The sequence below is a fragment of the Chiloscyllium punctatum genome, chromosome 11, assembly GCF_047496795.1.
Source record: "Chiloscyllium punctatum isolate Juve2018m chromosome 11, sChiPun1.3, whole genome shotgun sequence".
NCBI classification, from domain to species: domain Eukaryota; kingdom Metazoa; phylum Chordata; class Chondrichthyes; order Orectolobiformes; family Hemiscylliidae; genus Chiloscyllium; species Chiloscyllium punctatum.
In genome coordinates this window covers 37,139,091-37,166,269 of record NC_092749.1, presented here as the reverse complement: position 1 = coordinate 37,166,269, position 27,179 = coordinate 37,139,091, and the positions used below count along the sequence as shown (strand labels likewise).

At 42.1% G+C, this 27,179-nt stretch overlaps 2 long non-coding RNA genes across 8 annotated transcripts in view; one reads left to right on the top strand and one right to left on the bottom strand.

Annotated features, from left to right (window-relative positions):
- LOC140482905 (uncharacterized) overlaps window positions 1-20,437 on the bottom strand; it is a 31,252-nt gene extending 10,815 nt beyond the window's left edge. Inside the window, exons 1-3 of one of the 2 annotated variants that reach the window (XR_011961816.1) lie at window positions 19,535-20,099; window positions 17,629-17,712; window positions 14,662-15,546 (exon numbers count right to left, since the gene is read on the bottom strand). This is a non-coding gene — a long non-coding RNA (uncharacterized lncRNA). Of the gene's footprint in view, window positions 1-14,661; window positions 15,547-17,628; window positions 17,713-19,534 lie in introns of those variants that run through there. The other variant, XR_011961815.1, reaches the window with a different exon arrangement.
- Window positions 1-23,924, top strand: part of LOC140482904 (uncharacterized) — a 47,867-nt gene extending 23,943 nt beyond the window's left edge. Inside the window, exons 2-5 of one of the 6 annotated variants that reach the window (XR_011961814.1) lie at window positions 17,120-17,295; window positions 18,453-18,881; window positions 19,507-19,774; window positions 20,518-23,924. This is a non-coding gene — a long non-coding RNA (uncharacterized lncRNA). Of the gene's footprint in view, window positions 1-14,933; window positions 15,959-15,986; window positions 16,924-17,119; window positions 17,296-18,452; window positions 19,775-20,517 lie in introns of those variants that run through there. The other 5 variants (XR_011961813.1, XR_011961811.1, XR_011961812.1 and 2 more) reach the window with 5 other exon arrangements.
- Window positions 23,925-27,179: the final 3,255 nt, after the last annotated feature.

The following is a 27,179-nucleotide window of genomic DNA, read 5'->3' as shown; positions in this document are numbered from 1 at the left end:
CACCATTACCCTCTGTCTTCTACCTTTGAGCCAGCTCTGTATCCAAATGGCTAATTCTCCCTGTATTCCATGAGCTCTAACCTTGCTAACCAGTTTCCCATGAGGAACCTTGTTGAACACTTTACTGAAGTCCATATAGATCACGTCTACCACTCTGCCCTCATCAATCCTCTTTGTTATTTCTTCAAAAAAACTCAATCAAGTTCATGAGACATGATTTCCCATGCACAAAGCCTTGCTGACTGTCCTTAATTGGTCCTTTCCAAATACATGGAAATCCTCTCCTTCAGGATTCCCTCCAACAACATGACCACCAACGATATCAGGCTCAACAGTCTGTAGTTAACTAGCTTTCCCTTACCATCTTTCTTAAATAGTGGCACCATGTTAGCCAACCTCCTGTCTTCCAGCACCTTTGACTATCGATGATACAAATATATGATCTGTCAGTAGATAGGACTAATTAGTAACCTTTTTGTGAGGGATCCTTTGGGGAAGACTTACCACAACGCAAGATAATTTCATTTTGAATTGGAAAATGGTGCAAACTGATGTGCACGATGAGTCTGAAACCAATGTCTTAGTCTTGAATAAATCCATTTACTCAGGTATTAAAAAGTTGACTGAGATAAATTGGAAAATTAAATGATAAGGTATAAAAGTTGATAAACGATGGAGAACATTCTAAGGAAAATATCATAAAACTCTGGGTATATGAATAAGAAGGGTTTGGAGGGATATGGGCCGGGTGCTGGCAGGTGGGACTAAATTGGGTTGGGTTGGGTTGGCATGGATGGGTTGGACCGAAGGGTCTATTTCCATGTTGTACATCTCTATGAGTCTATGACTCTATGAATATACATTTTGTTGAGAAGTAAGAACTCTGAAGGAAAAGTTACTTGTTTGTTACCAATTTCATTGGTTAAGGATAATATTGGGTTAAGAGGCATTTGCATTGTAAATATGAATGCAAAGATGAGAACTGGGTGAGTTTTTAGCAAGCAGTAAAATATGACCAAAAATCTTGTTAAAGAAAGTGAAAATTGATTGAGTGAACAGTAAGAAATATTGAAACAAAGTTCATATAAGTAAATACATCTCTCCTAAAGGCTGAGACATGAAAATTTAAATTGTTCAAATCAACAAAAAAGCTGAGACTCTATAAAAATTCTTTGTCTTTACGGCAGAATCCACAAAAACATACCAGCAACAATGAGGGACCAAGGTCGAGTAAGAGTGAAAAAAATAACAAATAAAACCTATTGCAGTATTAAAAAATTCATTGAACTAAAAGTTAGTAAATTCCATGGTCAAATAGCTTCCATTTTCCAACATTCATTCAGAGATGGCTGCAAAAGTGATTAATATATCCAAAATTCTTCAGGTTCCAAGGACCTGGAATGATCTTGACAAGCTAGAAATTAGCAAATACAAAGCCATTATTAAAGCATGGATGGAGAGAGGAAGAGACAACTTCAAGCCAGGTAGCATGACATGAGTCATCAAAAAGGTATTTTAATCCATCATTAAGGACATGGGAACTGATTACTTAGACAATGCACATGATTCTATGAAAGTTGCAAATGTTTGACAAACCTATTAAGAGCTTACTGATGATGCAATCAGCAGGGTTGTGATGCAAAACCAGTGAAGGTATTTGGATTTACAAATGGCATTTGATAAGGTGCCACATGGAAGATTGCTACACAACAATAAGAGTCTGTATGATGAGAAAGTGCATTAACATGGATGGAAGTTGGTTAATGTACTCAGCCAGCTCCTGCCCCACCGAACTCATCTCTGCATACCTCGACATGGTCTTGTCCCCCTTAGTCCAAGAACTCCCCACCTACGTTCGGGACACCACCCACGCCCTCCACCTCCTCCATGATTTTTGCTTCCCCGGTCCCCAACGCCTTATCTTCACCATGGACATCGAGTCCCTGTACACCTCCATTCCCCCATCATGAAGGACTCAAAGACTTCCGCTTCTTCCTTTCCCACCGTACCAACCAGTACCCTTCCACTGACACCCTCCTTCGACTGACTGAACTGGTCCTCACTCTGAACAACTTCTTTTTCCAATCCTCCCACTTCCTCCAAACCAAAGGAGTAGCCATGGGCACCCGCATGGGCCCCAGCTATGCCTGCTTCTTTGTAGGATATGTGGAACAGTCCATTTTCCGCAGCTACACTGGCCCCACCTCCCCACCTTTTCTTCCGCTACATCGATGACTGTATCGGTGCTGCCTTCTGCTTCCACGAGGAGGTTGAACAGTTCATTCACCCCACCAACACCTTCCACCCCAACCTCAAATTCACCTGGACCGTCTCAGACTCCTCCCTCCCCTTTCTAGACCTCTTCATTTCTATCTCAGGCGACCAAATCAACATGGACATTTACTATAAACCGACCAACTCCCACAGCTACCTAGACTACATCTCCTCCCACCCTGCCCCCTATAAAAATGCCATCCCATATTCCCAATTCCTCCGTTTCCGCCGCATCTGGTCCCAGGAGGATCAGTTCCAATACTGAACAACTCAGATGGCCTCCTTCTTCAAAGACCACAATTTCCCCCCAGACATGATCGACGATGCCCTCCACCACATCTCCTCCACTTCCCGCTCCTCCATCCTTGAGCCCCGCCCCTCCAATCGCCACCAGGACAGAACCCCACTGGTCCTCACCTACCACCCCATCAGCATCCATATACATAGTATCATCCGCCATCATTTCCGCCACCTCCAAACGGACCCCACCACCAGGGATATATTTCCCTCTCCTCCCCTATCAGTGTTCCAAAAAGATCACTCCCTCCGTGACTCCCTCGTCAAGTCCACACCCCCCACCAACCCAACCTCCAGTCCTGGCACCTTCTCCTGCAACCGCAAGAAATGCAAAACTTGCGCCCACACCTCCCCCCTTACTTCCCTCCAGGGCCCCAAGGGATCCTTCCATATCTGCCACAAATTCACCTGCACCTCTACACACATCATTTACTGCATCCGCTGCACCTGATGTGGCCTCCTCTATATTGAGGAGACAGGCCGCCTACTTGCGGAACATTTCAGAGAACACCTCTGGGACACCCGGACCAACCTACCCAACCATCCCGTGGCTCAACATTTCAACTCCCCCTCCCACCCCACCAAGGACATGCAGCTCCTTGGACTCCTCCATCGCCAAACCATAGCAACACAATGGCTGGAGGAAGAGTGCCTCATCTTCTGCCTAGGAACCCTCCAACCACAAGGGGTGAACTCAGATTTCTCCAGTTTCCTCATTTCCCCTCCCCCGACCTTGTCTCAGTCCCAACCCATGAACTCAGCACCACCTTCCTAACCTGCAATCTTCTTCCTGACCTCTCTGCCCCCACCCCCACTCCACCCTATCACCCTCACCTTAACCTCCTTCCACCAATCGCATTTCCAACACCCATCCCCCAAGTCCCTCCTCCCTACCTTTTATCTTAGCCTGCTTCGCATGCTTTCCTCATTCCTGAAGAAGGGCTCATGCCCGAAACGTCAATTCTCCTGCTCCTTGGATGCTGCCTGCCCTGTTGCGCTTTTCCAGCAACATGTTTTCAGCTAATGTACATGTTCAGGCTGACAGAGAGTTATTAGTGCAGTTCCAAGAGACTCAATGCTGGGACCTGACATACTTACAATTTACAATTTAGTATTAATGATTTGAATGAACTGATTGGAGGATTGCTTGTAGCATATGCAAGTTTACTGATTATGCAAGGCTCATGCAAAACCATGAAAGATTTCAAAGATTTTCCAAAGTGATATAAACCACTTAAGTAAGTGGGTAAGCATGTGACAGATAGAATATAAACTGAGGAAATATGAGGTTGCTTACTTTGGCTAGAAGAACAGGAAAACAGTATTTGTTAAATGGTGAGAACTTATTGAATATTAATTTCAGAAATTCAGAGATTTCAAAGCATTTTCAACAAGTAATCAGAAAAGGAACTAGTTTTCTAACTTTAATTCGAAAAGATTTTATGCACAAGTAAAAGGAAGCCCTGGTGCATGTGGAGCCACACCTGGAATAATATATACACTAGGACGGAAATACTTTCTTTAAAGGCAGCTTGATGCCAGTTCATTAGATTGATTTCCAGTGTCTTGCACAGAAGGCATGAAGAGAAAAATCCTCGATTGTTTTACTTAAAAAAAATGATATTATCTTGTTTTTAAAAAAGTTGATTCATGCTGGATTTAAAATGGCTGCTATCAAACACAAATTGGGTAAATTGGCTGCTTCTCGAAATTTCCATGACAAATACTAACTCATCATTTTCTCTGGAATCTCACAGCCTCCACTTGTATGAACAGATTCCAGTCAAACCAACACAATTGAACCCCAAACAACAAAATTTTGAAAGTAAGCCATTGAAACCAATTATGCTTCACGTGGTGCTGATGGTCCTTCAGTTATTTTTTACATCACAGAACGGGTTTGAAAAAGGTGTCATTAAAGCAAGCTATTCAATTCACATTTCCCTCTTGTACATGACACCTAGGTTCAGAATGTTGTCCTATGAGGAGAGATTGAGTAGAAAGGCCTTATTCTTGCTAGAATTACAAGGATGAGATGTGATCTATTTGAAACATATACATTTCTGAGAGTCTTGATAGGGTAAATGTTGAGAAGTTATTACCTGGTTGGTAAATTAATAACTGGGGAGCAAAGTCTCAGAGTAAGTGTTGGGTCATTTATGACTGAGATGAGGAAAAATTAGTTTTCTCAGATGGTTTTGAGCTATAGGGAGAGGTTGAATAGGCTAAGGCTATTTTCCTTGGAGGCTGAGGGGTGACTTATAGAGGTTTATAAAATCATGAGGGGCATGGATAGGATAAATAGACAAAGTCTTTTTCCCTGGGGTGGGGGAGTCCAGAACTAGAGAGCACAGATTTAGGGTGAGAGGGGAAAAATATAAGAGACCTAAGGGGCAACTTTTTCGTGCAGAGGGTTGTGCGCGTATGGAATGGGCTGCCAGATGAAGTGGTGGAGGTGAGTACAATTGCACCATTTAAAGGGCTTCTGGATGGAAATTTGAATAGGAAGGGTTTGGAACGATATGGGTCAGGTGCTGGCAGGCGGGACTAGATTAGGTTGGGCTATCTGGTCGGCATGGACAAGTTGGACCGAAGGGTCTGTTTCCTTGCTGTAAATCTCTATGACTCTATAAATTAATTGTAGTTTTTCATTTAATACATAGGTATTTTCACCTCAAGTTCCTTTCCCGAAGTCCTCTCAATGCGTTTCTAATGTCGTTAGGTTGCATTCTTGAAGCATATTTTTCAACTTGAAGCAATATATCGATCTTCTGTTGTTGAGTGAATGCCACTTTACTTTTGCTTCGTGAATAGGATGCCCTTTCCCTCTGCCTGTGATCGAATACCTGTCCCATATCTCATGTGCAGGTCATCGAATGATTTCAGTTGGAGTTGCATTCTGCAACCCAACAAATATAAAAAATTCCATCGATGTCACTGATGTCATTGAAAAAAAAAGCGGCCCATATACTATAACTTAAAAGTGGTACTTTAAATAGTCCACGTTACTGTCAATAATATACGGTAATATTATACATCGTAGACTATCCAGCAAAGGGGCAGTAATGGTGAATGATGTGCGGTGGAGAGAAGTTTGGACGATTTACAGACACATTCATTCTATAGTAAATCAAGAAAAAGTCGTTCTTTTGGAAACATCTATATATAACATCGCTTCACTTATGTGCTGGCCAGCAGTCATTCACTTCTTTCTCACATTCTCTTCGCACATTTTGACAAACAACGCAGTGTCCAGCTGCAATATTTCTAACTCCGTGTTTGGCGTTGGTGCTGCTGTGTGAGTGATCAGTACAGCAGTTATGTGACCTCGTGTACTCCTCTACTCCTACCTCCTATCTCTAATACTCCCCTGCTCTTCCACTGCTGGAATATGCTAAAATTTCAATCAACTCTAACTTGTTAATAGGGTGCTACAGTAACATGGTACTATTATATTACCAGAACGGCCGGTAACATTATCCCATGCGTATGTGGTTTTATAATACAAGTGCAGTAGAGTAAACCGCCATTGCCCGTATAATGAATAAACAGCATGTCATTACCTTTGTTATCTAATACTATGTCCGTCAACATATTAGGAAGCTGATTGTTCTTTTGGAACAGTTTAACGCCTGTTCCTTACCCAATGATTTTTGCATCCCAGCCATACCTAAATATAGCCGACGGCAGCTGCTAAACTATTAAAATACATTTCCGATATCGTGTCGATTGAAGAGGGAAGATGTAGGTTTAATCATTCGATTGTGTAAGGGAGCTGTTCCTCTTTGATCTCTCGTGAATTGTTGCATTGGGTTGGTGACCGTGCAATGTGAGAAATAAATTCAATTAAATTCAAAATTTCTGAGGTCGAGAGCAGTTCTGAGGACGCTTTTAACACTATTTTAATGGATTGCTAAGGTGTTGAAGCAAAGGTTGCTGCAATATTCCACACGAACGTTTAGTTGTTTCCCAGAGCTACAGCTCTCTGTTACACATTGGGCGTGTCACCATGACGATTTGCGATTGACAACTGTCGGTCATCAAGGTAAGCACTTGGATAATGCTCCTTCTACAGACTCAGCAGGTCAGGAGCTATTCGGGACGTTGAAGATCATAAATTTCTTAACAAACTGTGAGGGAGCTGCAATAGTCAGGAGGTTAAACGTGGAACATAATGGACTAAGTAAGACAGAATTTTTAAAGTATCCAATTCCTCGTTTGCTAAGATGAACCATGAAAAAATGAACTTACACTTAACAACTATGATTAAAAGTGTACATCTACATTGCGGGCATATTGTTAGATTTTGAATTTCGTATGTTTCATATTTGAATGCTTATATTCGTTGTAAGACTTCTAAGAAATCTACTCTCCTCGTTTCCAAATGGCCTAATATGGGGGAGGTTGTGCACTTTCCTGGAACAAATATCTTTTTTTTAAATGACTATTTGTCCACGTTTTATTTATGATTGGTGCATTGTTCAGGCCAATACCCTTGCATTCAATGGTGCCCATGATTGTTTATGAATGAGCCATTTTACCATAAAAGCGTGTTGTTACTGCATTGCAGCAGAGGATAGCATCTACAAAAACAGGAATTGCTGGAAAAGCTCAGCAGGTCTGGCAGCATCTATAGACAGAAATCAGAGTTAATGTTTCGTGTTTAATGACCCTTCTTCAGAACTAGGGATAGCATATAATAGTTGGGGAAGAAAAAGTTGAACAAGTTCTCCAACCTGAGCGATTGGTAGAGCAAAGCAAAACAAAAAGGAGCAAAAACAGAGTTTACTGGAGAAATTCAACGGTTAATATTTCACGTCCAGTGAGCCTTAGCCAGAGCTGAAAACTAGGAAAGGGGGATGTTGATCTTGTAAGTAGAGCACATTGAAATGGTGCCCAGACAGCAAAAAGAATAGGCAAACAAAGAGATAGCATAGAGAGCAATAAATGCTGGATAGCGTGCTAAGGAGAAATGTGAATAGTTGAAAATGAGTTTGCTGAGCAGAGGGAGTCCCATACAAAACAGGGAATGAGGTGTGGGGACAAAAACCACCATGGAGGACTGTGATCATGTTCTGAAACTGTTAATCTCAAATGGAGTCCAGGTACCAAGGAAGAAGATGAAGAGCTGATTCTCCAGTTTGCACTGAGCATCACTGCAGCACTCCAGTAGGCCTGAGACAGAATTTGGCAACGTGAGAACATGATGTAGTGTTGCAGTGGCAAGCAACAGGAAGCTTGGGGTCATTTTTACTGATTGAGTATAGGTGTTTGGAAAAATGGCTACCACTCCGCAATTAGTGTCCCCAGTATTCAAGGCACCACATTGTGAGCAATGAACACAGCAGACTAGATTGAATGAAGTGCAGATAAGTCACTGAATTGCTTGAAACATCAGTCTGAGACCTTGGCTAGTGAAGAGTGAGGAGGTTAGGAAGAGTGTTGCACTTCCTGTAATTGCATGGGAAGGTGCCATGTGATATGGGAGGTATTGGGAGTGGAGGAGGTGTGGCCAGGTTGTGCTGGAGGAAATGGTCCCTGCAGAATGCTGACAAGGGAGGGGAAGGGGAATATATGCCTGGTGGTGGCATCCCATTGGACGTGATAGAAATGGCAGCTTATGATCTTTTGGACACAGATGCTGATGGGGTGGAAAGTGAGAACTGGGGAACCATATTGTTGTTATGGGGGGGGGGGGGGGGGGATGGAAGAGGTAAGGGAAGAAGAAGTGCAGGAAAAGGATCAGAAATGCCTGAAGGCCCTGTCAACCATAGAAGCAAGAATCCTCAGTGAGGGGAAAGGTGGACATTGTGACCAACTAGGTAAAAACAATGACTGCAGATGCTGGAAACCAGATTCTGGATTAGTGGTGCTGGAAGAGCACAGCAGTTCAGACAGCATTCAAGTAGCGAATGAAAGGCTTTTGCCCGAAACGTCGATTTCGAAGCTACTTGGATACTACCTGAACTGCTGCGTTCTTCCAGCATCACTAATTCAGATTGTGACCACCTACCTCCTATCCTCCTCCCCCACTCCAACCCCAGCCCTCCCATGGAAGGTGGAGTCATCAGAACAAAATGGAATGGAAATATAGAAACTGGGAAAATGAAATGGTGTCCACACAGGAAGCAGGGTGCGAAACAGTATTATCAAAACTAACCGTGGGAGTTGGTGGGTTTTGTAATGAGTGAAATTGATAAAAAGGAGGGCAGTTTCATGAGGATAGGCAACAGCTACTTTACTAGAGGATTTAATAGAACCAGGTGAAAGTGAGGACTGCAGATGTGGAGATTAGACTCAAGAGTGTGGTGCTAGAAAAGCACAGCAGGTCAGGCAGCATCCGAGGAACAAGGAAATCGACACTTCGGGTAAACACCCTGCATCAGGAAGGGCTGCCCGAAACCTCGATTTTCCTGCTCCTCAGATATTGCCTGACCTGCTGTGCTCTTGCAGCAGCACATGTTCAAATTTAATAGAACTAGTCAATATTTACTAATACACCCCACTTATGCTGAAATACATGAGCAAATGCTATTGCAATCATATCTATAAGCTAATCTTTGTGTTATCACATGACCATATACTATTCATGCATATACATGAAGAACTAGTCATAAAATCAGAGTTACATTCCTGATGAAGGGCTTATGCCCAAAACATCTACTCTCCAGCTCCTCGGATGCTGCCTGACTTGCTGTGCTTTTCCAGTGCCACATTTTTCAACTATGATTCTCCAGCATCTGTAACCCTCACATTCTCTCATAGAGTCATAGAGTCACACAGCATGGAAACAGACCCATTGGTCCAACTCGCCCATGCTGACCAGACATCCCAATCTGACCCAGTCCCATTAACCAGCATTTGACCCATAGTCCTCTCAATGTTTCTTATTCATACACCCATCCAGATGCCTTTTAAATGTTATACCTGCCTCTACTATTTCGTCTGGCAGCTTGTTCCATACAACCACCACCCTCTGTGTGAAAAGGTTACCCCTCAAGTCTTTTTTAATTCTTTCCCCTCTCAGCTTAAACCATGCCCTCTCATTTTGGACTCCCAAATGCTACAAAAAAGACCTTGGCTATTCACCTCATCCATGCCCCTCATGATTTTATAAACCTCTATACAGTCACCTCTCAACATTTGATACTTCAAGGAATGTAGCCCCAGCCTATTCAGACTCTCCCTAAGGTGCAAACCTTCCAATACTAACAACATTTTTATAAATCTTGTGTGCACTTTCTCAAGTTTAGCAACACCTTCCCAAAGAAGGGCATGCTGCAAATGCCAAGCAATGTCCATCTCTAATAAGTGATTATTTAATCACTGCCTGTTGACTCTCGATGTTATTGCTTTCGCTGAATACCTCGTTATCACCATCTTTGGGGTTATCACTCTCTAGTAATCCAACTGGACTCACTACATAGATACAGTGGCTACAAGGACAGGACAGTGGCTCGGAATACCATGGCAAGAAACTCACATCCTGACTTCCCAAAGCCAGTCCGTCAACTAGAAGACACAAGTCAGGAAGGTAATGGAATAGACACCACTTGCCTGAATGGGTGCAGCCCAAGCAGCGCTCAACCATCCAGGACAAAGCAGCCCATTTGATTGACACCAAATCCACAAACATCCATTCTCCCACTGATGAAGGGTTCCAGCCCAAAAGGTTGATTTTGCTGTTCCTCGGATGCTGCCTGACCTGCTATGCTATCACAGCTGTAACTGAAATGATTCAGTCTACAGTCAGTACTCTCAAATTTGTGACCCCCGCAGTCATCACTTACAAGCATCTGAAGAGTCTCAATAGATGTAAGTACAGTATTTCAAAGCAGTTACTTGTGAGAAGAGCCTGTGGGAATTATGCACTGCATAAAAATTTTAAGAAAGGCAAATGTGTTCATATGTACACTAGGAAAGATTTCAAGACAATTATTGTGTTTGGCAGTAAGTTCATCATTTGTCACAAAGGAATGTGCTTTTATCCTTCCTCTTCCTCGTCTCCTTCACTCAATTGCTTTTTAACAGTTGACAACTCTTCTACCTTCTCCAATTGCAATCTTCTAAACTGTCATGCTGTGGATCACATAGCACACTGCGATACTGCAACATAGGTTATGTCCAGCATTTGCAAGGAGCTCTCCTTTAAGCACTTGAGTTTTTTCTTTAGTGGCCCAGTGATAGATAGAGTCATAGAGTCATAGAGATGTACAACATGGAAACAGACCCTTCGGTCCAACCTGTCCATGCCGACCAGATATCCCAACCCAATCTAGTCCCACCTGCCAGCACCTGGCCCATATCCCTCCTAGCCCTTCCTATTCATATACCCATCCAAATGCCACTTAAATGTTGCAATTGTACCAGCCTCCACCACATCCTCTAGCAGCTCATTCCATACACATACCACCCTCTGTGTGAAAAAGTTGCCCCTTAGGTCTCTTATGTATCTTTCCCCTCTCCCCTCTCACCCTAAACCTATGCTTTCTAGTTCTGGACTCCCCGACCCCAGGGAAAAGACTTTGTCGATTTATCCTATCCACGCCCCTCATAATTTTGTAAACTTCTATAAGGTCACCCCTCAGCCTCCGACGCTCCAGGCAAAACAGCCCCAGCCTGTTCAGCCTCTGCCTGTAGCTCAGATCCTCCAACCCTGGCAACATCCTTGTAAATCTTTTCTGAACCCTTTCAAGTTTCATAACATCTTTCTAATAGGAAGGAGACCAAAATTGCATGCAATATTCCAACAGTGGCCTAACCAATGCCCTGTACAGCCGCAGCATGACCTCCCAACTCCTGTACTCAATACTCTGACCAGTAAAGGAAAGCATACCAAACGCCTTCTTCACTATCCTATCTACCTGCGACTCCATTTTCAAGGAGCTATGAACCTGTACTCCAAGGTCTCTTTGTTCCTAGGACCTTACTATTAAGCTTTTAAGTCCTGCTAAGATTTGCTTTCCCAAAATGCAGCACCTCACATTTATCTGAATTAAACTCCATCTGCCACTTCTCAGCTCATTGGCCCATCTGATCAAGATCCTGTTGTAATCTGAGGTAACCCTCTTTGCTGTCCACTACACCTATTGTGATGATTGCTTGAACTGTTTTGGCATATGAAAATAAGAATAAGTCATTCAATTTATGAATCCATTTTCAATATTTTGTGGTGGTCCTGCATCTTAACTCAATTCATACAATGGTAACTCTATCTATAAACAAAAAGCTATCCCATTCCTGAATATTTGAATTATCATAGCAAACACTTTTTTTTAGCATGAATCCAGATTATTGCAATGTTTTTATGAAAAAGTGCTTCCTGATTTTACTCATAACAGGCTCAGCTATAATTTTGAGATCTGTGTCTCTTTATTCAGAGTTCCCCACCAAAGAAAAATGATCTCTCTACATAAGTAAGATAAATAAATTGCAAATGTGAGTGGACTTTAACAAAAATACCATTCAGAGAAGAAATTAGGACAAACTGCTGAAGGTTGGAGTATATTTCAAAAGTGAAGGAAGACTGAGAAAAACAATTATTTGTAGTCAACATATTGGTTCGTGGTTGAAACTCAAGATTCACAAGACTCTTTGAACAGTTAACTTTAATTCTGAAGGTTCTCAAGGAACCATGTTAAATGATTGTGAACCTTCCCACACCTTTCAGAGTATCCAGGAATCAAACCATATGTCAGGGAATTGAAAAATAGGAAATGTGACCTCCCAATTTCAATTAGGGATGAATCACTCAATTATATATCATGAAGGAATCATCAAGGGTAATGTAAGGGGCTTGGGCTAAGGTGAGACAGCCCACATGGCTGTAAATGTGCAAGATCATGCTTGAATAATTTGTTGGATTTCTTTGAGGACATTGTGGTCATATAAATATTTTCAATATGGAAACCTTAGTCCTTAATTGTATCACAGAATGGCATGCTGACAGATTGGCTGCACAGTAATGTCAGATCGGATACTGACACACCTGTGTTTACTGTGAGGTGAATAACACAGCAAGTTAAAGACTTTGATGTAAAAGCGACCTGCTTCTTCAGTTACAATATTGGTCTCTCATAGGTGAATGATGTCAATGAAGTGTTGAGAGGCAAAACATCCAATAAAGTTTTGTTTAATAATTGATAGGCCCTCAATATTAAGTTGCAAGATTTGGAGAGAATGCCGTTTTTGCATAAAACACAATGTTGAAGGTAGTGATTCTGTGATGGCTGGAATTCTACAAGGGAATTCTCTTGGAATCCTTAAATTTTCTGCATGAAATTTTCTGCTGATAGGATCATTTGCTTCCACAGCACACCTAGGTACTGATCAGGATTGTGGCAAGAACACTGGCAGTCATTGCTTCCTATGGTTCTAGTGAAAATGTAGAATGCAATTGAATTGGACATTGCTGTTGTCCCACATAATAGGCTGCTACATCAGGTCAGACAGAAATTAAAATATATCAAATTGGATTGGCAAAGTTTATAATAGATAATGGAATGCATAGGGCATTCTACAGTTAGCAATTCACCTCTTGACTCCCAAAACTTATCTGGTCATTTACAAAGCAGCAGTTAGGAGCATGATGGAATAATTTTCACTTCCCTGTATGGGTGCAGCTCCAACAACACTCAAGAAGCTTAATAAAGCAATAAATGTTGGCTTTGTTATTCAGGCCCATACTCTGTAAAATGAATTTTAACATGTAACAAAATATGGACAGATATTTGGTTCACAGCCAGTTACCAGATGAACGCTGCAAGGTTCAGTTGGATCCACTATAGTTTCTTACTTCAGAAATGATCTAGCTGAACAAATTTGCTGAAAACACCAATTTGGGAGGAGGGTCAAGTGATGAAAATCAATGCATTCATATTCAGAAGAATTTTAACAAGCCTGTTTAGTGGATGGCATCATTCAAGATTCAATTTAATGCAAGGAAATAAACGGTTATGAGATGTAGCAGACAGAAGGTTGAGAGATCTTTTTGTATTGGTGGACAGTTCATTAAAACCATTAGCAGTAGGTTCCTAAACTACTAAGAAATGAAAGCCAGCAAAGTACATAGCAGGGGACTGACATATAAATTCAGAATGTTCATTTTAAAACTGTTGGCTTAGCGAGATCACATCTGGAATACTGCATACAGTTTTGATCTTCCTATTTCAGAAAGATTGTTGAGTTTTTTTGGATGTGGTACAGAGGGACCTACAGAGTTGAACTCAAAACATCAGGGAATGGTGCATAAGAAAGATGGATTACCTTTTTTCTTTCTTGGAACACGAATATTTAAAGGAAAGGCAGCAGATGTGTTTAAAATTGGAAGTTTCAAACAAATTCGACCTATATCGTCATATGCAAAACTTAAATGCAAGCAGTTGTGCAAGTACACATTTAGGACATTGCAAGAAACCAGGACATTCTGGAGAACGATTTTTACACTGTGGAACAAACCGCCAACACTGTTGGTGGATCGAGAAACTACGATCTGTTTCAAAATTGTCACGCTTGGATGAACTGGGGATATGTTATTATCATTGTTTTTACCTAGTTGATTTTAACCCTACTGCGAATCCTCTTGCAAGGATGCCTGCCTTGAAGAAGTTTTCCTCCACTCTCTACAAGAATCTCAGGGAGTCCCTCTATTTCTCCACCCTTCAGACTCTCTGCCTTTATTCCTGAAGGGCTTTTGCCGAAACGTTGATTTTACTGCTCCTCGGATGCTGCCGAACTGCTGTGGTCTTCCAGCACCACTAATCCAGAATCTGGTTTCCAGCATCTGCAGTCATTGTTTTTACCTATATGTTATTATCATACTATCTCTGCCTGGTAAAACAAGGACTACCCCTCACACTTGAAAACATCAAACACGTTCCCCTAAACGCATACTGCTTCAAATAATGTGTGTTCTATCTTATTCTCTAAGACATACATTTTCACTTTTTACACCCATTCTCTCTCATGCATATACATTCCTCTCCGTCTCTCCCTCATCCTCACACGCAGCTCTCTACCTCATATATATTCGCTATCATACACACAGATGCATGAGTGTCTCAGACGCATAGTTATTCTGTCTCATAAATGTACTTTGGTGAATGTGTTTTATTTTCTCTCGTGCTCGCACACAGCCTTAAGGCAAAATCATATTTTGAGTCCAGACAGTGATTTCATTGCGAAGGTATGACAAATATATAACAGCAATTGGATAGAATAAAAGACTTGTTCTTCTAATAAAGAAAGCGGAGACTAGTCGAAAACAACGGGCAAAAGAACTACTGTTGAAACTCGCCATGAGCACAAGGAATATCAAATGAACAGCATCTAGCGGTTTTTAAAAATGCTTTTAACAGATTAACAAACCAGATGTGAAAGGTTTATTCTGTAGCATCACAGTCCATTCATTTCCGGAGTCTGCTTTGTGACATGTTTGACACTTTTCACCTGCTAAAGTTCTTTCAGCTGTAACCTTAAACTGCTGCTGGCAACTCTTTAAAATACTTTGGGATATTTTAACAGAACAGACCACGGTGAGCGATGAGAATCACTGGTAATTGATAAAACACAGTTGATTGATAATGGTGTCTTCCCCTGTCGGAAATCGACCAAAGTGCCAATGATCTCCACATATGTCACTATTTGTCGAGAACGCGAACCAAACATGCAGATGTTCTGTGTTCAGTACATGGTGCTCAAATCTAATTCTGAAGGGGACCTAGTGCACCATTCCGCCGAAGAACTATTTATTCAGGGGCAATTCTTGGTTCTTGGTCGCTCGTCGAAAATCCCTTTCTCTTGTCGGCTTAGGATTTACCATTTCCAAAAGGTTTTCTGTAAATGTTGCAGCAGACGCTCCTGAAAGTGATAGCAGAAGTCTTCTCAGCCCCGTGCCGCCTGATATCTTGTACTTCCCTTTCAGCGTGTTTTCCAAGCTCACATACACCGGAGTGTATTCCCAAGACAACGTTAAACCTTAAATCAAAAGCATTGTTTTCATTTTGACCAAAGTGATGGTTTTAAAAGGGGTACGCAAAGGCAACCGTTATAAAGTTGGGACTTAAGTGTGCATTAAAGTGGAAGAAGCGGTATTCTTAATATTTTGGATCACTTTGAGCTTCTTTGTTTACATCGATATGGCTGACTGACGTTTTGTGGAGCCTTTTGTCTGGAATTTCCACTTTCGAGTGCCCGCAGTCAAGGCGTTTTGAAACTCTCCTTTTCCCAGAAAGATCAGGTCACCTCTTGAGTCACGCTTGGAAAAGGCCGTCACTTCTACTGTAACACTACTTCGGGCAAGAACAAAGAATTCTGCCTGTTCCCTCTGAGGGGTGAGGGACGAACTTTCATTTGTATCAATTCAAGCTAAACAGGTAGAACGAGCTATGTAAGTGCTGCCTGATCTCCAGGAATTCAGCTGGTTCAGTGGCAAATATCCATTACAGACGAGTTCGTGTAACTCTAGCCCTCCGCATTGTACACTCGCCTGAAAATGGATAAAGGACAAGCAGCTTCTGGGGTTGCTCTGAAAGGTGCCCGTGGGAAAAGGTGTCACAAGCGAGGAAGGGGAGTACAATCGGCTCCATTGTGAACAATCGAGACGATTGTTTGTGCCCCAGATTCGACTCTGCTGTCGACATTTTGAACTTAAAAGTACAAATCATACCCTGCTATATATGCAGTCATTCTGAAACTAGGAAACTGTGCGTCCTAAGCTGGAAAACAATACAGTGAACCGGCCGAGTGAATGCAGCGAAAGGCCTGGCTTTAACCTGTGGATCTTGAACAACTTCAGATAAAGTGTTGAGCGGGACGTGATGTTACATGCCACAACATTCTGAAAGCTAAAACTCTGGTCTTCAGCATCTGCAGTTTTTTTTTTAAAGTCCTGATAGCTGTTAGATATTCAGATGCAAAACATTTACTTTTTGAGGTCTATACACTGTTATTCCCCATTATCGCAAATTTGCTGGAGATAAAGACAGCTGGGCGTGCTTTAAAAACCGAAAAGGAAGAGCCGACGGCGTAATTGAACATGTTAGCGAACCGCCAAGCAATTCGCCCCGACTGGGAATCTCAAGATAAACTGCACTGAATTCATCAGGGAGTTAACCTATAGTTGCATTTTTCATTCATTTTGGCAATCGTCTAAAGTATGTTAAACACAATTTTGGCGTGGAGTTTTATTTGGTTGCAAGTAGTTTGTGTGTCGAGAGCTGCGTTGTGCTCCGCTCTCCCCGCCATACCTCTGTCCCCACCATGTCCCCGTGTATTTTGCGAGAACCGACTTAACTCCAGTACAAAAAAACACTTCACTGTGGTGTTCAACTGTAATAAGTCCCACCTAGCCTTGTAAGTGTCTAAATTGGGGTTGAGATTGATATTTTTTTATGTAACTTTAGTTAAACGTGCCAGCGTAATTAATATTAGCATTGTGAAGACCTCCAATTGCCACTTTAAACATTATCTTTAGAATTTAGGTAAACGTCAAAAAGGTGCTTCTTGGAAATTGTCTGGAACTAATACTGATTTTCACCCTGTTTTCAAGGTAATATCCCCTGAGGGACGGAAAACTGAGAAAAAATGGAATGTTAGGACAACCGACCGCTCGAAGGGCTTTAGCGCCAAAGAAAGCTAAAACTCTGGTTTCCAGCATTGGAGTGTAGTCACGGGAGGAAAAAGTGACAGCCAATTTGTGCACAGCAAGTTCCCACAAACAGCAAGGTGATAATGAATTGAACATCTGCTTTGGTGATGTTTATTGACAAATAAATTTTGCCTGTGATAACTCTAGGGCCTGTAATGGAATTGTGTCATAGGATGCTGAAAGTTCACCAGAGAAGGCAAATCTTTTGCTCAAACTTCTTAACTGAGAGTAACTCTCATGAACATATCTACCAACTAAGTACTAGAAGCTGGAATATGCCATTCGGCGCCTTGACCCTGCTCTTCCATTTAATAAAATCATGGCTGATCTGATTGTACCCTTAATTCCGTATCCTGCCGAGCCCTTTATCCTTTGACTACTCCTGCTCCCCTTGTTAGGCAAAAACGTACCTCCCATTCCCTTGAAAATATAATGACTCCGCCTCCGCCATTCTCCAGTCTCACGGGAAGACAGTTCCAAATATTGAAGACCATCTGGGAGAGAAAAAAAAACACTCATTTTTTTTTTAAAAATGGAAAACTCTTTCTACTTAAACTGTTTCCCCTAGTTCTAGTCTCTCCCACAAGGGGAAATATCTCTTCAGCTTTCACATTGTCAAATCCTCTCAGAATCGTTTCAATCAGAACACCTCTCATTAGTTTGTCATTCACCTCTATACTTTGATGAATACAGGCCCATCCTATCCAATCCTTCTCCAATGAATAACACGCTCAGACAGGAGTCGGTGAAGTGAATCTTTTCTAAAAATTCTTCCAACACAATTATGTATTTTCGTAAATAAGGAGGTCGAAATTACAGTGAAAACGACAAATGCCGGAGATCACAGCGGGTCACCCAGCATCCATGGAGAGAGCAATACCGTCCTCCAGATATGGTCTCACCCCATACAATTGTAGCAAACCTTCCTTATTTTAATATTCCAATATCCTTGCAGTAAATAGCAACATTCAATATACCACCATCTGTGCCTGCAAACTAACGTTGTGAGATGAATGTACGAGGCCACTCAGATCCCTTTGTACTTCACAGTTCTGTAATCTCTTTCTGCTTCAACTATACATTTTTTTAAAAATTGCTGCTAAAGTGAAAAAATTCCCAATTTTTCACATTATACTCCATCTGCCACTGTCTGACTCACTCATTAAACCTATCCATGTGCTCTTGCAAATGCTTCATGTCTTTTTACAACTTTGCGATATTCTTTTTGCCACAGGTTCCTTGCTGCACAGGAGGACCAGCTCTGACTTTTGGATTCAAGTCCTGGAGTGGGCACCTGAGCTCAGGACCTTGTGACTCAGAAACAACACTGCTCCCCTCCGAAGTAAGACTACCATAAATTTATAAAACTAAAACCAGGTACAGGTTTCAAGATAGAGGCATTTATGTTTATTTGCGGCATCTATGCACATCTGAAGAACAGGACAGTCTACGGCGCAGTGGCTAGCGCCTCCTCTGAGGCAGAAGCACTGGGAATGAGTCCCATTCAGGACTTGGTGTCCAAGGAAGGTGGCCAGTCTAAGCTCAAAACAGCCATATGACAGACGAAAGTTGAAGTCGCTACCTGGTTTAGACTGCAGACATGTGAAAAACGCATGTTTGGACAGCTCCTGGGCTCCGTGAGTGACCTCTGACACATGTGCAAGTGAGCTGATTTGCTTAAAGATAACCTGACTAGGCAATTTTAGTTCTCGCATTGTAAATCCATTCGTCCCAAATCCCCTCCCCCTCCCCCACCACCTCGCCCCCCTCACCCCCCGTCTTGAAGGCCAAAAGAAACATTTTTAATGTTGTTATTTTCGGCTCTTATCTCATTGGAACTTCGATGTTCTTTAAATGAGCAAACCTTTTCCTCGTGCGAGTGAGTTGGTTTTCATTAATGGCTGGGGTTCTGGAAAGTTATCTGCCTTAAGGAATCAGAAACACGTCTGGCGGCGCAATTCATGCACACATTTATTACCGTTTGGCATTATCAGAATGAAGAGTTTTGTATGGTGCCTAACAATTCCGGCTATATTTTAAAGTAGCTGCTCCTGATTATATTCGCATTTTAATTTTAACTTGTTGTATCGTTAATAAATCATAACAGAAAGACAGCACGGCATTTTGATCATTGGCCCCAGATTAATCAACATTTATTCTCGCAAACCCCTGGTGTAGGGCGTGTCAAAAGCTTCACTGCAAGATCAGACACACGCTGCACTCTACATTTATCTTTTCCAGTGCATAATAAAACTGTTGTGATTTAATGTTGGTTATCTTCAAAATAGCAACTCGGAAAGTATATCGCTATTGTACCTCCAATCTCCAGTCGCCGAACACAATGGCAAGAGTTAGCCCAATGTCACTGCCCGAGAGAAACTTCAGCTGTGCCGTTCATGTCCTCGACTCTGCAATTTTCATTGGGGGTGGAGCTGAAGGAGTCTCACGGCTCCTGGCTGGTGTGGAGCTAAACGTTGATGGCATATCACTTTCGGCTTCTCGCTCTGAAGTGCTGTCAACTGGACAGACGAAATAGTGACGGGTGCTTCGAAGCAGGTAGCAGGATTTTCAGATCTCGGGATGAAGCTTCCGCAAACATATAATGGGCAAAGAGTTAAATGCCTTTTGACATGTTATATGTGACTAGGAGCGTTATTCTCTACTTCGTAAAACCGACAGCGGAGTTTTATTTTGAGAAGAGGATGGCCATGTATTTTAGTACTTTACTGCATCATTAATTACCACAGGGAGCTGGGAGCTAGTCTAAGTATATATCCACAACAGAAAACACAGCGGGTTACTGAACACGGGGCTGTTGGGCTGGCTGGGATCTTTTAGCCCGATTCAGTGATGTCCCAGACATCACTTTGGTAAAAGCATTTCACATATTGCATGTGCTGTAGAGTTAATGGGGAACCGCATTCCTAATTTTAAAATGGGATTCTTAGGGCAACTCCAACAAGTGTGATGTCACCTTAATCCAAGTAGAACGTACTTTTCAAATGACACTTTAGGTAACCCTGTGAACAGAAAAGATTCGGACCTCCTGCTTTTCTGGTTTGGATACTGGATACTTCATGGGCAGGACACAAATGCTTCTGCCGCCGCTGGTGGTGTTCAGTGAATTGCTTGCTGAGGGAACGTAGAACCCAACAGCAGCATTCACGGGACCAGGCTGATACCCGTGATACTGCAAACTATGAGGAAAACTTGCGCGGCAGTTTTTCGGTTAAGTTTGAGTTGTTAGTCAGAGTGCTTTCATTATACCAGTTTATTGAAATCTTTGCTTGTTTTACAAGGATTTGAAGACTTGCAACAAACCATTGCTCGTCGATTCAAGCTGTTCAGCTTCTTCAAAGGGTCACTTGATGTTTGAAGGTCGTACACTCTCCGCTTACACAGAAAGCCCTTCTTAGGACAGCTCCCTTCACGCACTACTCAATGCGTTTCCTTAAATTCCACGCCGAGGAACGACTGTCGGTCGGTGTTAGAAAAGGCGACCATTTTCTATTGACTTATTGCAACGTCTACACCATCCCGTCCGATCGGTGTTTTAGAATATGTGATTTACCCGTTCTCCCGGGGTTTCCCAACGTTAAAACGTACACATTTTTTTTCAGAGGTTCCTGAAAATGTGATCTCGTAGCCAACACATCCCAAACCAATGGTAATCCTGCATCAAACAAACCCCGCAAACGACAGTTCTTCAAAAAAAAACCAAGAGAGCAAGTTTAAGGCGTTTCGATAATGCTTGCTCCGTCAAACCGTCGCCCTAACTGGAAGGGCATTTCAGTGTGCAGCAAGTAACAAACTATTCCAATTAAGTTTCTTTAAAAACTAATTATTTCATATTAATTTGCTGTATAGGCATGTATGCTTAATTCAATCACAGATAGTTTTACAAATAATATTTTAAAATATACTTTTACGCCTATAGTTTTATTTAGACAGAAACGTGTTCAACTTTTGTTTTTCCATTGAAGTATTCCTGGCAGAGTATTCCAGAAATCGGATATTATTATTAAACTTTCTCCTATAGAGAAAGCACCTCATTTACTCAACAGTCTGAAATAGCTCCCTGTCCAATCCCCTGCTGAAGATTAGGTTGATCCATGTCGATAATCAAATGGCTCTGGTATATTCAAGATGGCGTATGTGAGGTCGGACATAATGTCAATTATTGGATGTGTGACAACCCCCATTGTAAACATGATCCCAGCCTTGCCTCGTGACTTTAGACACTTCAGGAAATACATCTAACAGATCTCTCACTTTTAAGGACCTGTGCAGGAATCCTCAAGTCAGTCAGTTCTTTACTACCTTGCAATTACTAAAGAGCATTAGACAATACATTCCAAACCCGTGAGCACTCCATTTTGAAGGAAAAGGGCGGCAAATATATGGGATCACCACCACCCGCAAGTTCCCTTCCAAGCCACTCACCACACTGACTTGGAAATATATGGCCTTCCTTTCTATGCGAATGGGTCAAAATCCTTGAATTCCCTCCCTAATGGCTTTGTGGGTCTACCCACAGCAGGTGAACTGCAGCGGTTCAATAAGGCAACTCACCGTCACTTTTTCAAGGACAACGAGGGATGGGCAATAAAAGCTGGCCAAACAATGACGTCCACGTCCCACGAATGAATGAAAAGGGTCGCAGGAAGATTGAAGAAACTAGGACTTCATATATACGGCAATCTCTCCTGTAAGGACGCGATTGGTTTTGAAATGGCATTTATTTCAAAAAATGACGTTCTTTGGAGGAACATTTTGCCTAAACTGAATCTTACCATAGCTAGAGGTATCCTCTGTCAGTTTGAGATCTTAATGATCAGTTCTACCAGAAAAGTTACCGTAGAATCCCTATAGTGTGGGAGCAGGCCATTCGGTCCAATCAAGTACACACCGCCTCTCCAAACAACATTCCATCTGGACTCACCCTCCTACCATATTACCCTGCATTTCTCATGGCTATCCTGCATACTATGGGCAATTTAGCATGGCCAATCCACCTAACCTACACATCTTTGGACTGTGGGAGGAAACCGGAGCATCCATAGGGAACCCAGGCAGACACGGGGAGAATGTGCAAACTCCACAAAGACAGTCGCCCGAAGGTGGGATTTAACCCATATCCCTGGGTCGAGGAGGCAGCAGTGCTAACCACCGTGACATCCCAAAGGAGTGCTTTCCCCTCCCCCCACCCCGCCCCTGGATGTGGAGATTCCTCGAATATACGGCTCCAGCCACTACCTAGGACAAAAAGTGGAAAGATATGAAATCTATATGCTCACACGTTTTTTCAGTTTCTAAACGTGGATCTTCGCCCAATTGTACCGATAAAACTAAAACGGCAAAAAGTTTGCAATTCAATGGAGTTGTCCGTGTTTAGTTGGGCACTTTATAAAGAATTGTCTGCGCATACTTAGAATTGGATTGTTTCCTCTTAGGAAGTCGGATGTGTGATGTGTTTCCAGTCACGTTGTCCGTCCAGTGCGTTGCCCTATCGGCGTTTGAGGTAATAAAACCGCGTGTCGGCAAAAGATCGAGAAATTTGGGTGAATGTAGTGGGAGTCAATGAAGCTATTTCGGCAAGACAACGTTCCCCGACTGACAACTGAGTTTGAAACCGTTAACCTGTTCTTTCTTCCAAACTGTGGCATCATTCACCACATTCTGCTCGCGCCTCTGGTTCTTGAAAACCTACCTTTTTTGACTAACACTTTGAGCTCCTGTCCTGATCTCTCATTTAGTTCAATAATTTTTTTTGAACTAATTGGTGTTCTTTTGGAAGCTTTCCTACGATACAGACGCGAAAAATTAAAGATACTATCGGGATGACTGATCAATTGGGTTGAACATTGAAGAAAAGGAGAAAATAAACTTAAAATGCACAAGGCTTTATCTAGCTTTTGTACCGTTTTACCTCGTGCCATTATTGAACAGAAGAAACAAGTCCGACGAGATCCTGTTCTGCGTTTAGTAAGGGAGAATAGTCAGGTCAGATGTTACAGCGGTGAACTATTTAGAAAAATGTTTATCAATAAAAAGTCACAGAAAATAAGCGATGATGCCTTAGGCCAGTCTGAACGGGAAATTATTTCATAGAAGCTGTTCGAGGTTCCCAGTGGAAAATAGCTGCGTGATAATGCAATCAGGGAACGTTAAACACGGCTGGTTTCAGTTAAAGGGAACAATTGCGATAATCGGTTTCAAGAATGGCAGGAGTTCCCGAACAAATTCGAACAGTAACAAATGAAAGATAAAATAATTGCCTTTTGATAATAAATGTCCTGTAATGTAACGTCTTAACAGGTAGATCATAGCCTGGAGCTGCCCAGGCCATTTTACACTTTTATTCGCGGACGTTAGCAGACCAAACACTTACAACCGAAGCAGAGCTGACATTGTGTCAGGAAAGGTGAATACAAACATTTACTCAGAGCAGGGGGAAATTAGAAAAATGGCATAACATGAGTCAACTAACTTTATTCGAATCAAAGTAAGAACATTCCAAGTTACTTTTCATTGTGCTATCTTACCTTGGGAATGTGCACTGGAAAAACAATATTTAGAGACAAAAACTAAACTTCATACAATGCAGTGTACTGAATGTTACAGTATGTCCTGTAAACCTATAAACATGCACAATACACACTGCAAACATATTGCAATGGGTCAACGAATAAAAGACTGTTTCTCATTGGTGGATTATTTTTATTTAAAATTTTCAAAATTCTATTTAATATAACGTCCCAGCGCATAATCCGTTGAGGTATTCCCAGCGTTAAAATATGCATATCAATTTACTTACATTTCTACTGTAATGGAGAAATCACGGAATGGTTGCTGCACAGAAGTATGCCATTCGACCTATTGTAATCCTGCTGGCTCTCTGTAGGAGCAACGTCTCTGCCGTGTGACGCTGAAATATATTTTCTCTTCACATGTTTATCCAATTCTCAATTGAAAGTCATTAGTGAATCCAGCTCCCAAAGCATTCTCATCCGCCTCATGTTCCTCATGCAGCCTCTCCCATTTACACTGTCCAGACCCCTTCATGATTCACAACCCCCATCTGCCAACTCTCTTAACCTTCTGTTCCATGACAATGGACCAGATTCTTCAATACATTATCTTTGGACTTAACAACAGGGAAATACTCAGAAGGGTAGGCAATATCTGTGGAAACAAAGGATTTTACATATGCCGGGCCATCCGGGTTTGAAGGTGGGGGAGTGGGGGAGGGACGGAATCCAGCAGGTGTCCCTCCCCCCACCCCCACTTCTGACATTTTTAAGGGTGGGGTAGTTAGGCCGGGCCTCCCAGCCTTGGGTCTATTGAGAGCCTCAACCTTGCACGACCGGTGACTGAAAAATATCGTGATTCTCTCTCCCTCGTTTTAAATTTAAATACGCTTTCTTTGAGAACTTGACTGATTTTGCCGCTCCTCGGATGCTGCCTGAACTGCTGTGCTCTTCCAGCACCACTAATCCAAAATCTGGTTTCCAGCATCTGCAGTCATTGTTTTTACCTATTTTATTACAGTCACATCTAATTGTCACATCTAACTGCTTTTATTTGGTGTTAGGAGTCTCATCTATCGACGCCACCCACCATCCCGTATTGTATCTGAAAGGGTCAGCCCTAGTATTCTATCTGAGGGGCGCATTTCATCTCGTGGGGTAAGACTGGCAAAGTCCATTGCTATCAGGGGTGCACTTTTTGCTGGATATTTTGGCCTAGCAGAGGCATTCCCACTCAAGGTCATTTCCTCCTACACTCACCCCCTCCCAGTAGCCTTTTGGACACAACCGCCCCCTCAACTTTCTCGCTGAAACCCCTGACCCTGACTTGCCTGGGTTCTCCTTGTGGCGGGACAGTCTGTAGTCCCAGCAGTGACCACCGACCTCGGTTGGCGCTGCTGGGACCGCAGAGCGAGAGACAAACAAAGCCTGCAGATGCTGGAATCCATCGACAAGCCGGAGGCTGGAGGAACACAGCAAGCCAGACAGCATCATTACAGAGCTGCCGGCCATCCAAGTGGCCGAGAGCTCTCAAAGACTGGAGTTTCTCCTGTGATTAAGGGGCTGAAATCCCACTTTACAGCGATGAAAACTTTTAACATTAAATTGTTGTGGGCAGACTCCCACTTCCCAGCACAGGAACTCAGTTTCTCTCTACAGATGCTGCCTGACCTGCTGAGTATTGCCAGCACTTCCTGTTTTTGTTCAGAGGTCTAGAGTCTGCACTATTTCACTTTTGTAGATGCTTAGCCGAGAGGGTGTGGATTTTGAGAAATGTATCTGAATTGTATTCGATATTTCCGGCGTTACCTTTCATTGTGTGAGATTTCATTAAATACTGATAACCGTGATCAGTCAGAAATCAATGAGAAAATAACTTGAGGACATGCGCGTTCTGAAGCAAGATCTGATTCTGAGCTCGAACTCAGCTTCAAAGTGGACGGTAACTGCTTATTTTTCCGGGCCTCATACGGGCCAGCGATTTATTCTGAACTGTACGTGAACAGCAAATTTATTTCCTTTAATACAGCAAAGGAGAAAATGTTTTGGTTTTCCAAATGTCAAGTTTAATTGCATATTGTAAACTATAAGTATACTTTATTTCTGAATATCATTTGAATTAATAATTGAGTGGAAATAAAATTAAACTTTTTGAGTGTCTGCTATCGATGTTTTAATCTGAGTAAGAAACATCTGCGCTGTAATCATGTTTATCGAAAACTTTGCGTTCAATGTCAAAACTGCACATCAACATTAAGAAACAAGAAGTTGCAATGAGCTTATACGATATTACACAAAATACAACATTGCACCATATTACCACTGCAACGCAATGCAGTTTCTAGAATGCAATGCAATGCAACTAGAACCTAAGTAATTCGCATAATATCTGGTTGATTACTCACATCTACAAAGAAATATGACTTAATCACTCATGCACTTCGAACATCTTTTTGCTTGTTTCAAGTCATTGCCGATTTGTGTAATTTCCTCAGTAATAGTGTGACTTAATAGAATACACGAAACCACAGGGAAGTCCATTTTCCATGTCCGTCTCCTTTGGCGCCTTTGTCCTTGCTGCCGATTTGTTTTATTTCTCTTCTCGCATCTTCTCACCTGAAATCGACACAAAAGGACACGAGTAAAGCTGCAGCTCCATCTGCTGTTTGCCAGAAAGATGTCAGGATAAACCAACATCCGATTCCAATACTTTGGATTGGCATCATTTTGTTCATTATTACCGACAGGCATACGTGAAGTAAAATACCAGTGCGGAATAATGTTTTTCGCCAACTCACACATTAAGGAAGACGTCAGGAATCAGAAACGGGACAACTAAACAGAAAACTCCAGAAGAATCAACAAACTATGGTTTTGTATAATTATTTTTTGCACTGAGAAATAACGTTTAAATGTTTTGTGGATATCGGTTGTGTAGACAATATTTCAGCTTTTCTCAGGATATGATGAGAAATGCCTTATTTTGTTTCAAAATGTAATAGGCTTTAACTTTCACCACAGCTTAAAGGTGAGCACTTACCCAACTGTACCTCATCCAACCACGCGGGATCAATGTGGATTTCACCAGTTTCCTCATTCCCCTCCCTCCACCTCATCCCAGATCCAACCTTCTAACCTGGCACTAAACCGTCTCCACCTATCCTACCTATCAGCTCTATCCTCCTCTCTGAGCTATCACCTTTGCCTTCAACATCATCCATCCCCATTTATCTCTCAGCCCCATTAGGCCACCCCCTCATTCCTGATGAAGAGTTTATGCTCCAAATCTTCTGTTCCTCGGATGCTGCCTGTCTGGTTGTACTTTTCCAGTGCTCACTTTCCCTCAGATGAAGCCCTTTCAAGCCATCTAGAGTTGGATGCAAAGATGCTCCCTGTTTGAGAAAATGATTATTTAAGACAAAACATATTTG